General features: G+C 35.1%; 1 protein-coding gene and 1 pseudogene across 3 annotated transcripts in view; one reads left to right on the top strand and one right to left on the bottom strand.

The window, feature by feature from the left end:
- The window catches only part of BAZ2B (bromodomain adjacent to zinc finger domain 2B), a 398,115-nt gene that overhangs the window by 245,102 nt on the left and 134,467 nt on the right, over positions 1-18,546 (bottom strand). The window lies entirely within an intron of this gene.
- Positions 4,729-5,593, top strand: LOC123000460 (40S ribosomal protein S3a-like; annotated as a pseudogene).

The raw sequence follows: 18,546 nt of genomic DNA on the forward strand, positions 1-18,546 counted from the left end.
CATACACAGAATAAAATTTATTTCTGTACTACATTATCTACTAATTAAAATAATGATGTTAATAATTATAAAACAATTACTAAGTATTTTTAAAGGATGTATTATATGTATAGGACTTTTTCCAGGCAACTAGTCCCTAATTATGTTCGTAAAAAATATAAAACTTAGGTCTACCATATGTTTTTTTCTTTCCCATTTTTAAGTTGTATTAAAATAAACATAAAATTTACCATCTTAGTTTTAAGTGTGCAGTTCAGTGGTACTAAGTACATTCACATTTTTGTGCAGCCATCAACACCATCCATCCCCATAACACCATGTGTTCTTTTAAAGACATTTGTTAACAACATGTTGTTAACAACATCCTGATTGTGTGCAGTACAACTAGTAAGTAAAAGAGTAAAGCAGAAAGAAAGTTCAATGAGTTAATTGCAAAGAATGGAACATAAAGGTGATCACTTACAATGCAAGTATTCTGTAGTATTCTGGCCTGGAATGCATAACCTGAATCTAACTACGAGGAAATATCAGACAACCCTAAATTAGGGGAATTCAATTAAAAAGAAGTGGGGGAGGATATTTTCTTCAAACACATCAATGTTAATGATGATAAAGAAAAGCTATAGAGAAGTTATAGATTAAAGGAAACCAAAGACAGTTAATTGCAAAGCTTGATCCTGGACTGGATTCTGTATTGAATGGAGGAAAAACCACAAAGGACAATAACCATTCAACTAGTAAAAATTAAAATATGCACAGGAGATTAGAGTTTTGTAAACTTTAGATTTTTCTGAAGATGATAACTGTACCCTTATTCTTAATACACACCAAAACATTTAGAGGTAAAGGGCCATCACTCTCAAATGGTTCAGAATGAAAAAGAAAAAGGTGAATTTGGAAAAAGGGATAAAAGCTATACTGGGTGTTCTACTGTTCTTATTCTTGCAGCTTTTTTCCAGCTTGAAATTATATGTAAATAAAGAGTTAAAAATTGTGCCTAATAGGTAGAAGCTACATATGGAATTCTAATTCATAACACTAAGAAATGTAAGAAATTATTAACATGTAACTTACAAAAGTAAAATACAAAAACACATGTAATTTCAAAGCACTGTCAGTTTATCACACCTAAACTGTGAAGTGTCATGAAACTGGATAAATATAATGGGGTCAGTTATAGCAGGATGTTCTGTATCTGGTCAGTAATTTTGATTAAGATTCAGAACTTGTGGGGCGCCTGGGTGGCACAGCGGTTAAGCGTCTGCCTTCGGCTCAGGGCGTGATCCTGGCGTTCTGGGATCGAGCCCCACATCAGGCTCCTCCGCCATGAGCCTGCTTTTTCCTCTCCCACTCCCCCTGCTTGTGTTCCCTCTCTCGCTGGCTGTCTCTGTCTCTGTCAAATAAATAAATAAAATCTTAAAAAAAAAAAAAGATTCAGAACTTGTGGGAAATTACCTCTAGCAATGCTTATTAATATTATAAATGCTGAAAACATTTTTTTGCATCATTGAATTCAGTCCTTGCTGACTAACATTTCATGGGTCAAAATGAATGGGTTTTCTGTTGACTCAGCCAGTGTAGTGATTGACAAACATAATTCAATAACAGCAGAATGAATAAAACGTCAACTTCTGTGTCTGATACTTGCCAGATTCTATCAGTGCTTTATTTTTATTCTATCCTTTTAAAATTATTTTACCTTACTTCTGATTTATTTTCTTCTTTGCTGCTTTATTGTTTTAATTTTTCAGTAGACTTTTTATTTTATGTTTCTCTTTTCTTTTTTCTTTCTTTTTTTTAAATAGGCTCCATATCCAGTACAAAGCTCAATGAGGGGCTTGAACTCACAACCCTGAGATCAAGACCTGAGCTGAGGTCAAGAGTTGGATGGTCAACTGATTGAGCCACCCAAGTATCCCTCATTATTTTTTAATCTTAATTTTCCTTTCAGTTGTAATTTTTATCATTATTATTATTATTATTATTAGTCTTATTTTATAATGGTGAGAAGGAAGTATGCTAATATGGTTAATACAAATTATGAACATATGAATTGGAATCCTTTTCTTCATCCATTTCTATATTAAGTTTGGACAAAAGTCTAAGCTTTAGTATATTAGAAGTTATACATTCAGACAAAAACTCATTCCCACAATATTAATGTATTTATGCTAAATCATATTTAGACTGCTGAAATAGCATTGCTTTCTCACATTATATACCAACCTTGGTTTTTGCCTTATATAATCATTAATAAACTCTATAAACAATATATGTTACAAGAAGGTAAATTAGACTTTATATTCATGTAAGGGCTTAATGCAGGTAGGAAAAGAATCTTCTGATAGAACTTGAACACTGTCTCCTGTAATTACTTTATAGTATCCTAGCACAATCTTGTTTATCTATTTGAAATTACAATTTATAAAGATAATTTATATTTTTTCATATTACTTAATATATCAATGAGGTACATAGAGCAAGTATCATCACAGAAAAGGAAACTGAAGCTTACAGACAGATTAGATTTACCAACATTATATAGACACCAAAGTGACAGACTACAAAGGACTTAAATTCCAAAATGTCCCAAACCTAAACAATGGGAAGGACTTCTCTTGGTCATGTCACAGGAGCAAATGAAAAGAAATATGAAAAGTTGTTATGCAGAACCCAAAGCAGCAGTATTTTGGGTTACATACTACTGCATCTAAATCATCAAAATTATCTCTATAATACCAGCTAGATACCTCATAGAACCATTGGCACACTGGCACTTCATTTTGTCTGCTCCACAATGAGCAAATATGTTCTACTTCCAAAATTTCTACTACACCAAAAACAATGAATCAGACAATGATTTTTAAAAGCTTTTTGTTTTGAACTGATGGTTACCAGAGGGGAGATGGGTGGGGATGGGGATGGGGGAAATAGGTGATAGGGATTAAGGAGTGCACTTGTTGTGATGAACACTGGGTGATGCATGGAAGTGTTGAATCACTGTATTTGTACACCTGAAACTAATATGACACTATATGTTAACTATTCTGGAATTAAAATTTTAAAAAGATAAAAGATTTCAAAAAATAAAAGCTTTTTGTTTGGGTCAGGTATAGAAGAACCAACAGGAGAGCAAACAGTAAATAATACTATAATATACATCAGTTCTGACTCTTTTTTTTCCCTTAAATATTTTATTTATTTATTAGAGAGAGACAAAGAGCATGAGCAGGGAGTGGGCAGAGGAAGAGGGAGAAACAGGTTCCCCACTGAGCAGGGATCCTGACGTGGGGCTGAAACCCAGGACCCTGGGATCATGACCTGAGCCGAAGGCAGATGCTTAACCGACTGAGCCACCCAGGTGTCCCCTGACTCTTCAAGATAAGCTCTTCACTGAGAAGTTTTTTAGCCCGAATCATTGTAATTATAATCTAGAACCAATAAAGTAAAGGATCAAATGTGTTAGGAATAAGGAATGAAGACTGAAGAGAGCCATGGAAAACATTGGTCCACTACACGGGGATATTCTTACCCTTGCAACCAATCAAAAAACATTCATTGTTGCAGAAGAACAGCTAAAAGAGAATGAGCACAGCCACTCCTCAGCATTCACCTCTGACCCAGATTCCAAAGAGTGGTCAGTGCTTGCTCTGATTTTGGGGTGTGGTTGGAGAGAGAATCTCTCAAGGTGGCAATATAGAAGGAGAAACATTATAGGAAAGATAAACACCAATCTCCTTAGGGATTTTTCGCAGCTATAAAATAATAGCAACAGAGGCTGTAATTGTTTGTAGGGGTGGTAAGGGGTTGGGAACATATATGCATACACAGTCTTATCAGATAAAATGCCCTTAGACAGCAGAGCAAATTTTCAAAATTATCTCTCACCAAGTAGGTACTCCAAAGTGGAAGTAAAGGAGCACCTGGCTGGCTCTGGAACGTGCAAGTCTTGATCTTGGGGTTGTGAGTCCCACGTTGGGTGTAGACATTACTTAAAAATAAAATAAAGTGGGAGTAAAAATAGAATTGGGGCCTGGGCAGCCAGTTTTTCCAAAGGTATGAGCCTCCATACGAATGCAATGGTCACAAAGAAAACAAAATAACAATCAACAAAAACAAAGATCCAGTTCCCTCCCTATCCTCTCAGGCTGTTGAATGAGGAACTAAGTGACTGAATAAACTTGTATTATCAAAGCCTTCAAGATACAAAATAGTACCCAGATAAACAGGGAAAGAAGTCAAGAAGAATCTACCTGTATATTCTTAAGCAAATAGTAGGTCTTTATAAATCTGCCCTTATATGGAAGATGACTGAACCAGAAGAAAAAGCTGGATAAAAATTTTGCCTTTAAAAGTCATGAAATAAACCCAGTATGTGAGAGATCATTGAAGAAAACATACACCAGGAAACAAGAATGAATGACTACTTTCTACTCCCAGGAAAATTTCACTCTATATGTTGTAAAATGAAATAAAAACAGGATGAATTAAAATATGTTAATTTAGTCCAACGCCAGTCGAAACTCAACGGATTAATTTCTGAAAATGACAAAAGTGGTCAAAATATACCTGAAAAAACAACTAATAGAAGAATTCTAAAATAAGTGAGCAAAGATGAGAGGTCTGTCCTAAGAAATATCAAAACTTATACAGTTAGTGATTAAAATTGAAGAACTGAGGAAGAAATAAGAATATGAAAGAAACCCTTTCAGCAACTTGAGCAGTGCCATGACAGTCAGCAAGAACAAGAGCCTTAAGAAAGGTGGCAGAAAGGAAGGCAAGAAGAAAGTGGTTGATTTATTTTCTAAGAAAGATTGGTATGATGTGAAAGCACCAGCGATGTTCAATATAAGAAATATTGGAAAAACAAACACTAGTCACAAGAACTCAAGGCACCAAAGTCACATCTGATGGCCTCAAGGGTCGTGTTTTTGAAATGAGCCATGCTGATCTGCAGAATGATGCCGCTGCATTTAGAACTGAGGAAGATCAGGGCAAAAACTGACTAATTTCCTTGATATCGTTCTTACCTATGACAAAATGTGCTCTACGGTCAAAAAACAGCAGACCATGACTGAAACACATGTTGATGTCAAGATGGTTACTTTGTCTATTTTGTGTTGGTTTTACTAAAAACCACAACAATCAGATTTGGAAGACCTTACGCTCAGCACCAGTAGGTCTGCCAAATGTGGAAAAAGGTGATGGAAATCATGACCCAAGAGGTGCAGACAAATGACTTGAAAGAAGTGGTCAATAAATTGAATCCAGACACCATCAGAAAAGACACAGAAAAGGCTTTCTAGTCTATTTATCCACTCCATGATGTCTTTGTTAGAAAAGTAAAAATGCTGAAGAAGCCCAAGTTTGAATTGGGAAATCTCATGAAGCTTCATGGTGAAGGTCGTATCCTGGAAAAGCTACTGGGGATGAGACCAATGCTAAAGTTGAATGACCTGATGGATATGAGCCACCAATCCAAGAATTTGGCAGACCTCCTGGTACTGAGCATAAGAGGTCTTCCTCAACTGTAAAATGGAACAGATATAGATCCTATATTAAGGATGAAATAAATATATGCCAAGTCCTCTAACAGCATAATAATGTTAACAGAAAATTTACAGAAAAAAAACAAAAACAAAAACAAAAACAAAAAAAACCAAGAGTTTCCAGTGGAGCAGGCAATGTTTGATCTCCAGGTTGTGAGTTTGAATCCCATGTTGGGTGTAGAGTTAACATTTAAAAAAAGTGGCCATTACCTAGAAATATATTAAATCTGACTAATAATCAAAGACATATAAATTTGAACAATCTTGAGTCATCATTATGCACCAGAATATCAAAGATTTAAAAAAAAAAAAAAAGTACCCGGAATTGAATAAGATGTGGCAGCAAGTACACTCTCATATAATTTTAGAGAGAGTATAAATTGCTACCATTGTTTGGAAAGCCGTTTGGCAACAAGTACCAAAATTCTGATCCAGCAATTTCTCTTTCAGGAATTACACTACAAAAATAATCACAAGAGCGTAAAGGCAAATCTACAAAAATGTTCAAGTGGGAACTATTCATAATGTGGAAAACTTTGAGCCCATCCAAATGTCTATTAATGAGCATTAATTAAATTACAGTATATCCATAAAATGACTTTGTAGTCATTAAGAAGTGATTTATATTTTCTTTATTCATGAGAAGAAAACATACTTTCTTGAGTAAAAGGGAAAATTACAAGTCAATAGAGTATGGCCTTGTATTTATAAATGTATGTATGTATACTTACAAAGAAGAAAGTTTAATTTAGTACAATGTTAAAGTGCTTACCTCCAGAAAGAAGGATTGTCACTAATTACCTACCAAGATATCGCATGTTGATGTAAAGAAAACCCTAAAAACATGCAAGCATTAACTTTTCCTAGTATCAACACATGAAAACTATTTTTTCCCTTATAAAAAATCCTAGTACATAAGGTTCCTATTTGAATTCAGGAAAAAGTACTAAATGAAGACTAAAATCAAAGCATCAGGAGTAACATGGAAAAACAGTCAAGAAACTGAGAGTATGTTCCAATTTTCCACTTACTCAAGTCTCAATTTCATTATAAGTAAAATAAGAAGATTGACTAGAGCTCCAAATATATTTAATGGAGCATCAATGATACGACATGCTCTTTGGAAGAATTATATGCTCCATGAAAATAAAGGTTCTATTGATACAATAAGTTCAGGAAATTCTTCACACCATTTACCTTCTCTGAAGAATCATAATGCACTGTACTGCAGAAAAGAAAATATTAAACTTTGTATAACCCACCATTTCTCACAATTAGACGAACTAAATGTCTGTCAATAGAGGAATAATTAAAAGATACATCATAGAGTGATTTTTACAAAGAAAACATTTTATATACTGATATGGTAGATTTCTGGGACACAAGATAAAAAAGATAAACTACAGAATAATACATATATTAACTAGTTTTTGTTAATTTAGATTTCGTGTATATATATGTAGTCATATGCATATAAAAAGGTCTAAAAGAATACACAGCAAACTTTTTAAGAGTGATTCTAGAAATAGCAATTGGCAGAGTCAAAGGGGAATATATTTAACTGATAGACTTAAGTGTATCTTTAAATGATCTTAAATGTATCTTTAAAAGATCTTAAATGTATCTTTCTGGGAGCACCTGGGTGGCTCAGTCCATTAAGCATCTGACTCTTGGTTTCCACTCAGGTCACAGTCTCAGGATCCTGGGATCAAGCCCCACACATCGGGCTCCCTGCTTGGCGGACAGCCTGCTTCTTCCTCTCCCTTTGCCACTCCCCCCGCTTGTACTCTCTCTCTTGCTCACTCTCAAATAAATAAATATAATCTTTAAAAAAATACAAGTTAAAAAACTTAAATGCTCAAAATAATCAACAGATAAAGAAATGATTAAATATCAACTCAAGACAATGTTTTAATGTTATCTATTTTATGAATTGCCTACATTTCATAAGAATTTTGAAAGTTAACAAAATAGTGTAGAGTACATAGCAACCAAAAAAGTACCTATAAACATAAGGGGAAAAATTCCAATGTGTAATTCTGTCATGATTATACCTGTATAAAATGAGAAGTATATTCTATTATAAATTGAACAGATGTAATACAACCATGTGTGCTAAATACTGAAGAAACAGACACAGAAGTTGCAGCACTTGCCTCTCAAGAAGCTTAGAGTCAAGCGTAATAAAGACAATCAATTGTAATAGTAAAATGAGATTCATTTATTCCACCCACACAAAAAACATATTCAGGGTCTATTACGTGCCAAGTGCTGTTTAGATGTTATTCATCCATAGAAAGAAAAACAAAAAATAATTCTTGCCTTCTTTAGGAGAGAAAACTACAATAAAAATATTTGAAAGCCTTAAGTGGGAAGGGAAAAAACACAACAAAAAAAGGGATAGGGAGTGCAGGGTGGAGGGTTTGTAATTTTGGTTAGGGTGTGAAAGGAAAGAGTTCTGCAAAAGAATACTTTGGAGTAATGGCTTGAAAGAGCTGAGAACAATCCATAAGGTTATTTGAAGAAAAAGCAAATGCAAATGTTTTAAGGCAAGAGTTTATCTGTTATGTATACAAGACACACCAAGGAGTCTAATGTAGCTGGCCCAGAGTAAACTACAGGAAATGTAGTAAGAAGTGACATGAGACTGGTAAGGAGCTATAAGAAAGATCACATGGGGCCTTTTAGGCCCCTGCATAAACTCTAAATCATATGGGCTGGTTGACTGGTTGCTTGCTTGCTTTTACAGATTTTATTTTTTAGAGCAGTTTTAGGTTCACAGCAAAATTGATAGGATGGTAGAGATTTCCCTGGCCCCACACACGCATACCTATTAACAACATGCTCCATCAAAGTGGCACATTCATTAAAATTTATGAACCTACACTACACATCACTATCATACAAGTCCATACTTTACATTAGGGTTCACTCTTGATATTATACATTCTATGGGTTTGGACAAATATATAATGACATGCATCTTCCAATAGAATATCATACAGAGTAATTTTACCACCCTAAAAATCCTTTGTGCTGCACCTAATTCATCCCTCCTACCCTTCGAACCTCTGGCAAACAACTGATCTTTTTACTATCCCCAGTTTTGCGTTTTCCAGAATGTCATATACTTGGAATCATACAGTCGTAGCCTTTTCAGATTAGCTTCTTTGACTCAGTAATATGCATTTAAGGTTCCTCATATGTCTTTCCATAGTTTGATAACTTATTTCATTGTAATACTGAGGAACAGTCCATTTCTGGATTATTTATCCATTCACCTACTAAAGGAGATCTGGGTTCCTTCTAGGTTTTGGTAATCCTGAATGAAACTTCAACCTTTTTCATGGACATAAGTTTTCAACTAATTGAGTAAATGCCAAGGAGCATGATTGCTAAAATGTATGGTTAGAACATGGTTCGTTTTGTAAGAAATTGCCAAACTGTATTCCAAAGTGGCTGTACCATTTTGCATTCCTACCAGCGATAAATGAGAATTCCTGTTGCTCCACATTCTCTCCAGCATTTGATGTTGTCATTATTTCAGATTTTGGACAATCTAATAGCTGTGCAGTAGTATCTCGTTGTTGTAGTTTGAATTTCCCTGATGACATATGATGTAGAGCATTTTCAAGTCTTTATTTGCCATAATGATTTCTTTGGTGAGCTATCAAGATCTTTGGCCCCTTTTAAAATTAGGTTGTTTGTTTTCTTATTATTGAGTTTTAAGAGTTCCTTGCTCGCTTTGGATAATGGTCCTTTATCAGATGTGTCTTCTGCAAATATATTCTCTCATTCTGGGTCTTGTCTTCTCATTCTTTTGTAATTGTCTTTCGCAGACAGAGTTTTGAATATTAATGAAGTTGAGCTTAACAATTACTTCTTTCATGAATCACGGCTTTAGTGTTACAACTAAAAGGGGATGACCAGGGCGCCTGGGTGGCTCACTCATTAAGTGTCTGCCTTCGGCTCAGGTCATGATCCCGGGGTCCTGGGATCAAGACCCAAATCGGGCTACCTGCTCAGCGGGAAGCCTACTTCTCCCTCTCCCACTCCCCCTACTGGTGTTCCCTCTCTCGCTGTGTCTGTCCAATAAATAAATAAAATGTTTTTTAAAAAAAATTAAAAGGTATGACCATACCCAAGGTCATCTAGGTTTTACCCTATGTTATCTTCTGCAAGTTTTATAGTTTTGCTTTCTCATTTTTAGGTCTGTGATTCATTTTAGGTTAGTTTTTATAAAGGATGTAAAATCTGTGTCTAGATTCATTTTTGCATGTGAAGGTCCAATTATTACAGCACCATTTTCTGAAAAGTCTATCTTTTCTTCATTTTATTATTGCTTTGCTTTGTCAAAGATCAACTGATTTTATTGATGTAGATCTATTTCTGGGTTTTCCAATCTGTTCCATTGATCTATTTGTCTATTTTTGTGCCAATATCACACTGTCTTGATTTCTGTAGGTTTACTGTATATCTTAAAGTTGGGTAATATCAGTCCTCCAACTTTAACATTGAGAATGTTAAATTTGAGATGCCTAATAAACTGTAGGTATAGGTGCCAAAAAAGCAGTTGGTATGAGAGCTTGAGTTCAGAGGGGAAAAACTCCAGGCTTATAAATTTATTCCATTAAAAAAAAAGAAAAGATCCTTCTTAAACCCTTCCAAAAAATAGAAGAGGAGGAGGGAACACTCCCAAATTCATTTTATGAGACCAGCATTACCCTGATAAAAAAAAGTAAGACAAGGACACTTCAACAAAATTACGGGCCAATGTATCTGATGAACAGAAATGCAAAAATCCTCAACAAAATATTAACAAACCAAAATCAACAATATAGTAAAAGAATCATACATCATGATCAAGTGGGATTTATCCCTGGGATACATGGATGCTTCAACATCCATGTATCAGTCATGTAATACACCACATTAATAAAATAAAGGATAGAAATCATATGATTATCTCAATAGATGTAGAAAAAGCATTTGACAAAATTCAGCAACTACTTATGATTAAAAACTCTCAACAAAATGGGTATAAAAGGAATGTAACTCAACATAATAAAGGTCATATATGACAATCTCACAGCAAACCTCATTCTCAATTGTGAAAAGCTAGTTTTTCCTCTAAGACCAGGAACAAGACAAGAGAGAGACAAGTACGACATTTCTCCCCACTTTTATTCAACATAGTATTGGAAGCTCTAGCCAGACCAGTTAGGCAAGAAAGAAAAATAAAAAGCATCCAAATCAGAAATGGAAAAGTAAAACTGCCTCTGTTTGCAGATGACAAGATACTAAAAATAGAAAATCCTAAAGACTCCAACAAAAAACTACTAGAAGTAATAAATAATGAAATAAATTCAGTAAAGTTATAGGATACAAAATCAATATACAAAAAACTATTTAATTTCTATACACAAATAACAAACTATCACAAAGAGAAATTAAGAAAATGACCTCATTGGGGCGCCTGGGTGGCACAGCAGTTAAGCGTCTGCCTTCGGCTCAGGGCATGATCCCGGCGTTCTGGGATCAAGCCCCACATCAGGCTCCTCCGCTATGAGCCTGCTTCTTCCTCTCCCACTCCCCCTGCTTGTGTTCCCTCTCTCACTGGCTGTCTCTATCTCTGTCAAATAAATAAATAAAATCTTAAAAAAAAAAAAAAAGAAAACGACCTCATTTATAACTACATCAGAAAGGAAACAAACCAACCAACCTAGGAATTAATTTAATCAAGGAGGTGAAAGACCTGCACACTGAAAACTATAAGACACTGAAGACAACACAAATAAATGGAGAAAACATTCCATGCTTACAAACTAGAGGAATTAATACTGTTAACATGCCCATACTACTCAAAGCAACTTACACATTCAATGCAACCCCTATTGAAATTCCAATAGCATTTTTCACAGAAATAGAACAAAGTCTAAAATTTGTATGTAACTACAAAAGACTCCAAATAGCCAAAGGAATCTTGAGAAGGAGGAACACAGCTGGAGGCATCACACTTTCTTGATTTCAAACTATATTACAAAACTATAGTAATCAAAATAGTATGGTATTGGCATAAAAACAAACCAAGACACAAAGATCAATGGAACGAAATTGAAAGCCCAGAAATAAACCCATGCATATACAATCAACTAATTTGTGACAAAGGAGACAAGAATAAACAATGGGGAAAGGACAATCTCTATAATAAATGGTATTGGGAAAACTGGATGGCTACCTGCAAAAGAAAGAAACTGGATCACTATCTTACACCATACACAAAAATCAACTCAAAATGGATTAAAGACTTGAACATAAAACCTGAAACCACAAAACTCCTAGAAGAAAACATAGGTGGTAAGCTCCTTGCAACTGATCTTAGCAATCATTTTTTTGGATTTGACACCAAAATCAAAGGCAACAAATGTAAAAGTAAACAAGTAGGACTAAATCAAACTAAGAAGCTTCTATACAGCAAAGGAAACCATCATTAAAAAAAAAAAAGAAGAAAAGAAAAAAAAAGGCAACCTACTGAGTGGGAGAAAATATTTGCAAATCATATATCTGATAAGAAGTTAACATCCAAAATATAGAAAGAATTCCTACAACTCAGTAGCAAAAAAAGAAACTATCTGATTTAAAAATGGGCAGAGGATCTGAATAGACATTTTTTTCAAGAAGATATGTAGATGATCCACAGGTGCTCAACATCAATGATCATCAAGATGATGCAAATCAAAACCACAATGAGGTATCACCTCATACCTGTTAGAACGGCTATTATCAAAAAACAAGAAATAACAAGCGCTGGCAACGATGTACAGAAAAAGGAACCCTCATGCACTGTTGGTTAAGAATGTGAATTGGTGCAGCCACTATGGAAAACAGTGTGGAGGTTCCTCAAAAATGAAAAATAGAACTACCATATGATCTAGCAATTCCAATTCTGAGTATTTATTAGAAGAAAATAAAAAATACTAACTCTCACCCCTAGATATATATGTTCACTGCAGCATTGTTTACAATAGTCAAGAAGCAACCAAAGTGTGCATTGATGGATGAATGGATAAGGAAAATGTATATATGTACAATGAGGTATTACTCAGCCATAAAATAGAAATATTGCCATTTGTGACAAAATGGATGGACCTTAAGGGCATTATGCTAACTGAAATAAGTAAGAGAAAGAAAAATACCATATGATCTCACTTATATGCAGAATCTAAAAAAAAAAGAAAGAAACGCAGCTCATACATACATACATACATACATACTGAGAACACATTGACAGTTACCAGACACAGGAGTGGGGGAATAGGTGAAATGGGTGAAGAGGTCAAAAGTTACAAACTTCCACTTATGATGTAATATAAAGCATGGTAACACAGATAGTAAATTATATTGCATATTTGAAAGTTGCTGAGGGAATATATCTTGAAAGTTCTCATCACAAGAAAAAAAAAACTTTTAACTATGTGTGGTGACAGATGTTAACCAGACTTAATGGGGTGATTATTTCACATCATATATAAATATCATTAAATATGTTATACATCGATTACACCTATATCATTAAATATGTTATACATCATTTACACCTCAATAGAAAAAGACTGCTTAAAAATGGAATAAGCAACACTGGGAGTCATTAGCATTTCAATGCCATCTAAATACAGGGGGTTGGATTATTTCCCTAAGACAGTTATAGTGAAAGAACAGAAGTTGCGCAAGGAGTAAGGCCTGGGGCATGGGTGGAGACTTGAAGAGAAACCAGCAAAGAAAGGGAAAATAGAAAACTAGGAGGAAAAACAAAATAACAAAACTGTGGAAGGGAAAGGGAAAGAAAGTTTAAAGAAGGATAGAGTAATAAACTTCGTTAAATGTAACAGGTCTAGTCAAGAAAGTGAGAATTGAGAACTAACTTAAGTCACAGAGGTCATCAGGGACACTGACAAGAACAGTTTTGTGGAGTTGTTCCCAAGCAAAAGCATGACTAAAGCCAGACGAAGAAAGAACGGTAGGAGAGGGGGGCCTGGGTGGCTCAGTCGGTTAAATGTCCAACTCTTGGTTTCAGCTCTGGTTGTGATCTCAGGGTCAGAAGACTGAGCCCCACGGCAGGCTCCCCCCTCAGCGCGGAGTCTGCTTGGATTCCCCTCCTGACATTGTGCTCTCTCTCTCTCTCTCAAATAAATAAATCTTAAAAAAAAAAAAAAAAAAGAACGGTAGCAGAGTTTTATTTGCTACGTATAATAAAAATATACATATAATATGTATAATACTCTTACATTATACGTAGCAAATAAAACTCTGCTGAGTGAAAAGCAGAGAATTTATGGCAATAATGAAGGAAATGAAAAGAAGGATCTTTTTTTCCGAGTATGTTGTGGTAATAAACCAAGAAAGGGAAATATGATGATGCAAAAGGGAGATGTGAGTAATACGAAGCAACTATAGGAAAACAAAAGAAATTATATCCATCTAATAAACCCCAGGCTGGAGTATGAGAGCAGAAAGGTGACTGTACTGGGATTGACCCCCAGAACTACTTTCGGGCAGATCTCTTTGAGATATCTCTCAAACAAAATTTAATTTGATGATGGATTGGGTGATAAACACTAGGCACATGGAACAAAAAAGTTTTGCAAAGGCAAAAATCTTATTGGCAATTATTTCTTTCTCTTTCCAGTTGGCCATTATATTTTCACTCCCACTATTTGATTTGCATGCCTAGGAAATCTTGTTTGTTCTGAAATGTATTAAGGCTAGTAATACTTGGGGCGCTTGGATGGTTCAGCTGCTTAAGCATCTGCCTTCCGCCGGCCGCGGGTCAACATTCCAGCATCCTGGAATCAAACCCAGCGTCAGGATCCCTGCTCAGCGGGGAGCCTGCTTCTCCTTCCGCCTCTGCCCCTCCCCCTATTAGTGCGCGCGCGCTCTCCTTCCCTCTCTCAAATAAAACTAAAATCTTTTTTTAAGAAGGCTAGTAATATTTGATACTGTTTTTGTGTAATTTCATTAATTATAACATAATGAAATGAGTGCAAAAAGAAAGGTTATTTCCCTGAAAATGGAATGCTTCTGAAAAATTTGATAAAAATGTTTTCTTAAAGTTACTGTTAATTGGACTACGTAAGATAAGCAGACAAGCATACATACTGACAGAAGACATCATAAAAATATACACGGACTCTGCACCCAGAAAGCTTTGTAAGAGTCTAAGTTATTTCTCTTTAAAGAATCTGATAGGAAACTTCTATTTTGGAGGGGTGGGTTCAGTAAAGACACAATGATTTCCACTTAAAGAATCCATCCTCAAATAAAAAGTACAAGTTCGCCCCCGCATAAACAGATTTTTTTTTTAAAAGATCACAAATAAATGCGAAAGTTTTGGGTTATTAAATGTTTACATGTATATGTACATATGTGCATATATATATCTTTGTAATGATTTCCCATTTTAACCATTTGATTGAATAGCTATCACCTCCAACTGCACTGGATAAGTTTCTGTTACTGTAAATCTGGCAAACAATGGTTAGAAGTCATTTTTTAAAATTTAAGCATACATACTAGAAATACGCTAGATAAGATGGTTAACATACTTTCCCTTTCTCCTTAAATAAGTAAGAGTCTGTCTTTTTCCTGATACTCAGAATCATCGAACAAAATCACTTAGATATTTCCTACATATTAGTTTTATAACTGTAATACAGTGATGCCCTCATTAAATGATGAAGTCTAGGGCACCTGGGTGGCTCAGTCAATTAAGCGTCTGACTCTTGATTTCAGCTCAATTCATGAACTAAAGTCATGAGATGGAGCCCCAGACTGGGCTCTGCACTAGGCGGGGAGTCTGCTACAGATTCTCACTCCCTCGTCCTCTCCCCTCCCCCAACTCTTCATCGATCTCCTCTTTCTCTCTCTAAAATGAATAAATAAATCTTTAAAAAAATAAAAATAAATAAATGACTAGGACTTTGTCCCTGTGCTTAACCGCAGCAAACTTCTTTCAAGTTTTCCCCATCTCTCTTACCAGAAGTTCTGTCAGCTGTGACTTGCTTGCTGCCCGAAGGCTTACTTAAAAATAATCTTTTTGGGGTGCCTGGGTGACTCGGTTGGTTAAGCACCTGCCTTGCCCTCAGGTCATGATATCAGGTTCTGGAGATGGAGCCCCACATTGGGCTCTGTGCAGGGTGTGTAGCCTGCTTAAGATCCCCTCTGCCCCTCCCTGCTCATGCACTCTCTCTCTCTCAAAAAAAAAGGGCTAACTAATCTTCAGTTGAAACCACTTCATCAACTTCAAGCTTATAAATTTCTTACTTAAAAAAAATTAAGCGAGATCAATAATTATTCTCCCTGTTACATATCCAAATACTACTGGTATATATGAATTGGTCATTTTGTTTTGTTTTTAAAGATTTTATTTATTTATTTATTTATTTGAGAGAGAGAGAGAGAGAGAGCATGACCTGAGCCAAAGGCAGATGCTTAATCGACTGAGCCACCCAGGGGCCCCTGAATTGGTCATTTTGAACATTAAAAAACTTAATCACATATCATAAGGATAACTAAAAATATATTGAAAAATTAAAATTATTCTACATAAAATAGACTGGCATAATATAAGCTCTAAAACTAAATAATATAAATTAATGTATAAAAGCTTGAATTTAGAGGGGATGTGCTAAATGGGTGATGGGTATTAAGGAGGGCACTTGTGATGAGCACTGGGAGTTATGTATATGTGACAAATCACTAAGTTACACTTCTGAAACTAATATTACACTATATGTTAACTAAAATTTAAATAAAACTTGAAATATTAGGGGAAAAAACCTTGAATTTAGATGTTCAGTTAAAATTTTGATCCTACAATGTTTTACATGTTGAAGTTCATTATTAAGATAGCATCCCTCTCCTCCTTCAACTACATCATCCACAATGCCAGTAGAGATACGTTTCTAAAACTGGAATCTGACTAAATCTTATGTCCCTCTCCTCCTTTCTAAAAACTTAACTTTAAGAAAGCCCACATTAGTGATGTCCCATCACCCGCAAGTTTCTTCATCACTTGTTAGTCTGATCTTCCAACATTATTTGCTAGCACTATACTTTACCACTTTGCCCACGTGAACATACTTCAACTAGTTCTTTAAAAATCTGCGAAGATTTCAACTTGTTTAATCATGAATAAGTACTGACTATGATTATATTACCAATTTTAAGGTCCAGTGCTATGTTGCAAACATGTAACTTTTAGATGATAAAATGCAGTCCTTGCCCTCAGGGTATAACAATATGCTGACTTTCTCCCTAAAATATTTCCCATCTCCTCAGAGCTACTTCTTTACATTAAATCTAATTCTTCTGATGTACTTATCATACTTTACTGTAATTATTTACATGACTGTTTCCCTGCTAGCCTGTGAACAGAGAGAAAAGTAACAGTGTTATGGATCTCTACACTCTCAGCACCTAGCCAAATGAAGTACCAACAGTAGTTGTTCAATGCTGCAATGAATGGTATGCAGTATAGCGTGATCAAAAAAAATTAAAATTGCCAGTAAAAGGAAAATATCTTTGATATATACACCTGTCATTATATAAACATATTTGAATAAGCTTTAATTTTAATCTACAGTATAAAAAGTATTAGACACATCTATGAATTAATTATGAGTCATCTTAAGAAATAACAACTCCAAAATAAGATTTTAGCCCAGTGTTTTACAGGCGCTACTAATATCTTGGACCGGACAATTCTTAATCGGGATGAGGCTTCTTCAAACCGTGCTGATGATTACATTGGCTGGTCCTGTCCTCTCAGTGTCAGTAGCTCCCTTAAATCATTGTGAAAAATCAAAACATCCTACATATTTGAAGATGTCCCCTAGGTGAGTAATTTTCCTCTGAGAAACCCTGCTTAGTTTTGTGACTTTGCTCAACTTTATTTACAAGAAAGTCAATTATTTTAAATAGAATAGTTGATGCACATATCTAAAACTAAAAATTAAAACATATGTAAAATTTAAAATTTAATACGAAACCAGTTTTTCAAATATAAGTAAAGATTTAATATCTTTAGCCACTCTATCTTAGGGAGATATACATAAACGCAAAAGGCTAAATAATCTAAGCGCAGGAAAAAACCATGAAGTGTCTAATTTTCATTGGGAAAAAATAAGAAAATTTTTCTAACTACTAACACCAGTTTTTTATGTGCTGATTGAGACTGGCACCACCCCCAGGGCTGAATGTTAGACAACTGTGCATCACTTATGATACCCAAGCTATCCTGTAGGAAGTGAATTCCACACTGTAGAAGAATTCATAGTGATATCCTTATTCATTTGGTCAGCATATTGTCCAGAATCACAATATACAGGCCAATGGCAAAGTGAGTATTATTAACTATTTTAAACTAAATTTCACAAGAGGGGCTTAAAAACATTTCTAGCAAAAAAAAAAAAAAAAATCATGATTGAATATGCTATGGTGCAAATGTGTGTGTACCCCCCAAATTTATGTTGAAATTCTAAACTCCCAATGTGTTAACATTAGAAGACAGGGCCTTTAGGAGGTGATTAGGTCATGAGGGTAGAGCTCTCATGAATGGGATTGGGGCCTCTTAGCTCCCTTGCTCCCTCCAACATGTTATGACATGGTAAGATGGCTACAGTCTACGAACCACAAAGCTGGCTCTCACCAGACTTGGATTCTGCCAGCATCTTGATCTTAGATTTCCCAGGCCTCAAAACTGGGAGACATAAATTTCTATTGTCTATAAACCACCCAGTCTATGGTATTCTGTTACAGCAACCCAAACAGACCAAGATAGAGTATAATACTAGTAACAGAATCACAAGAAATGACACAAAAATGTCAAAGCTGATGTTTTTGCTCCTAGTTATCAGCCACATTATGGATTGGGGGGGGGATCTCTGCCAAAAATAATAAAGAATTTAAAAATAAATTACTTGTAATATGGATATCTTAT

This window comes from Ursus arctos, unplaced genomic scaffold (assembly GCF_023065955.2).
Source record: "Ursus arctos isolate Adak ecotype North America unplaced genomic scaffold, UrsArc2.0 scaffold_1, whole genome shotgun sequence".
NCBI classification, from domain to species: domain Eukaryota; kingdom Metazoa; phylum Chordata; class Mammalia; order Carnivora; family Ursidae; genus Ursus; species Ursus arctos.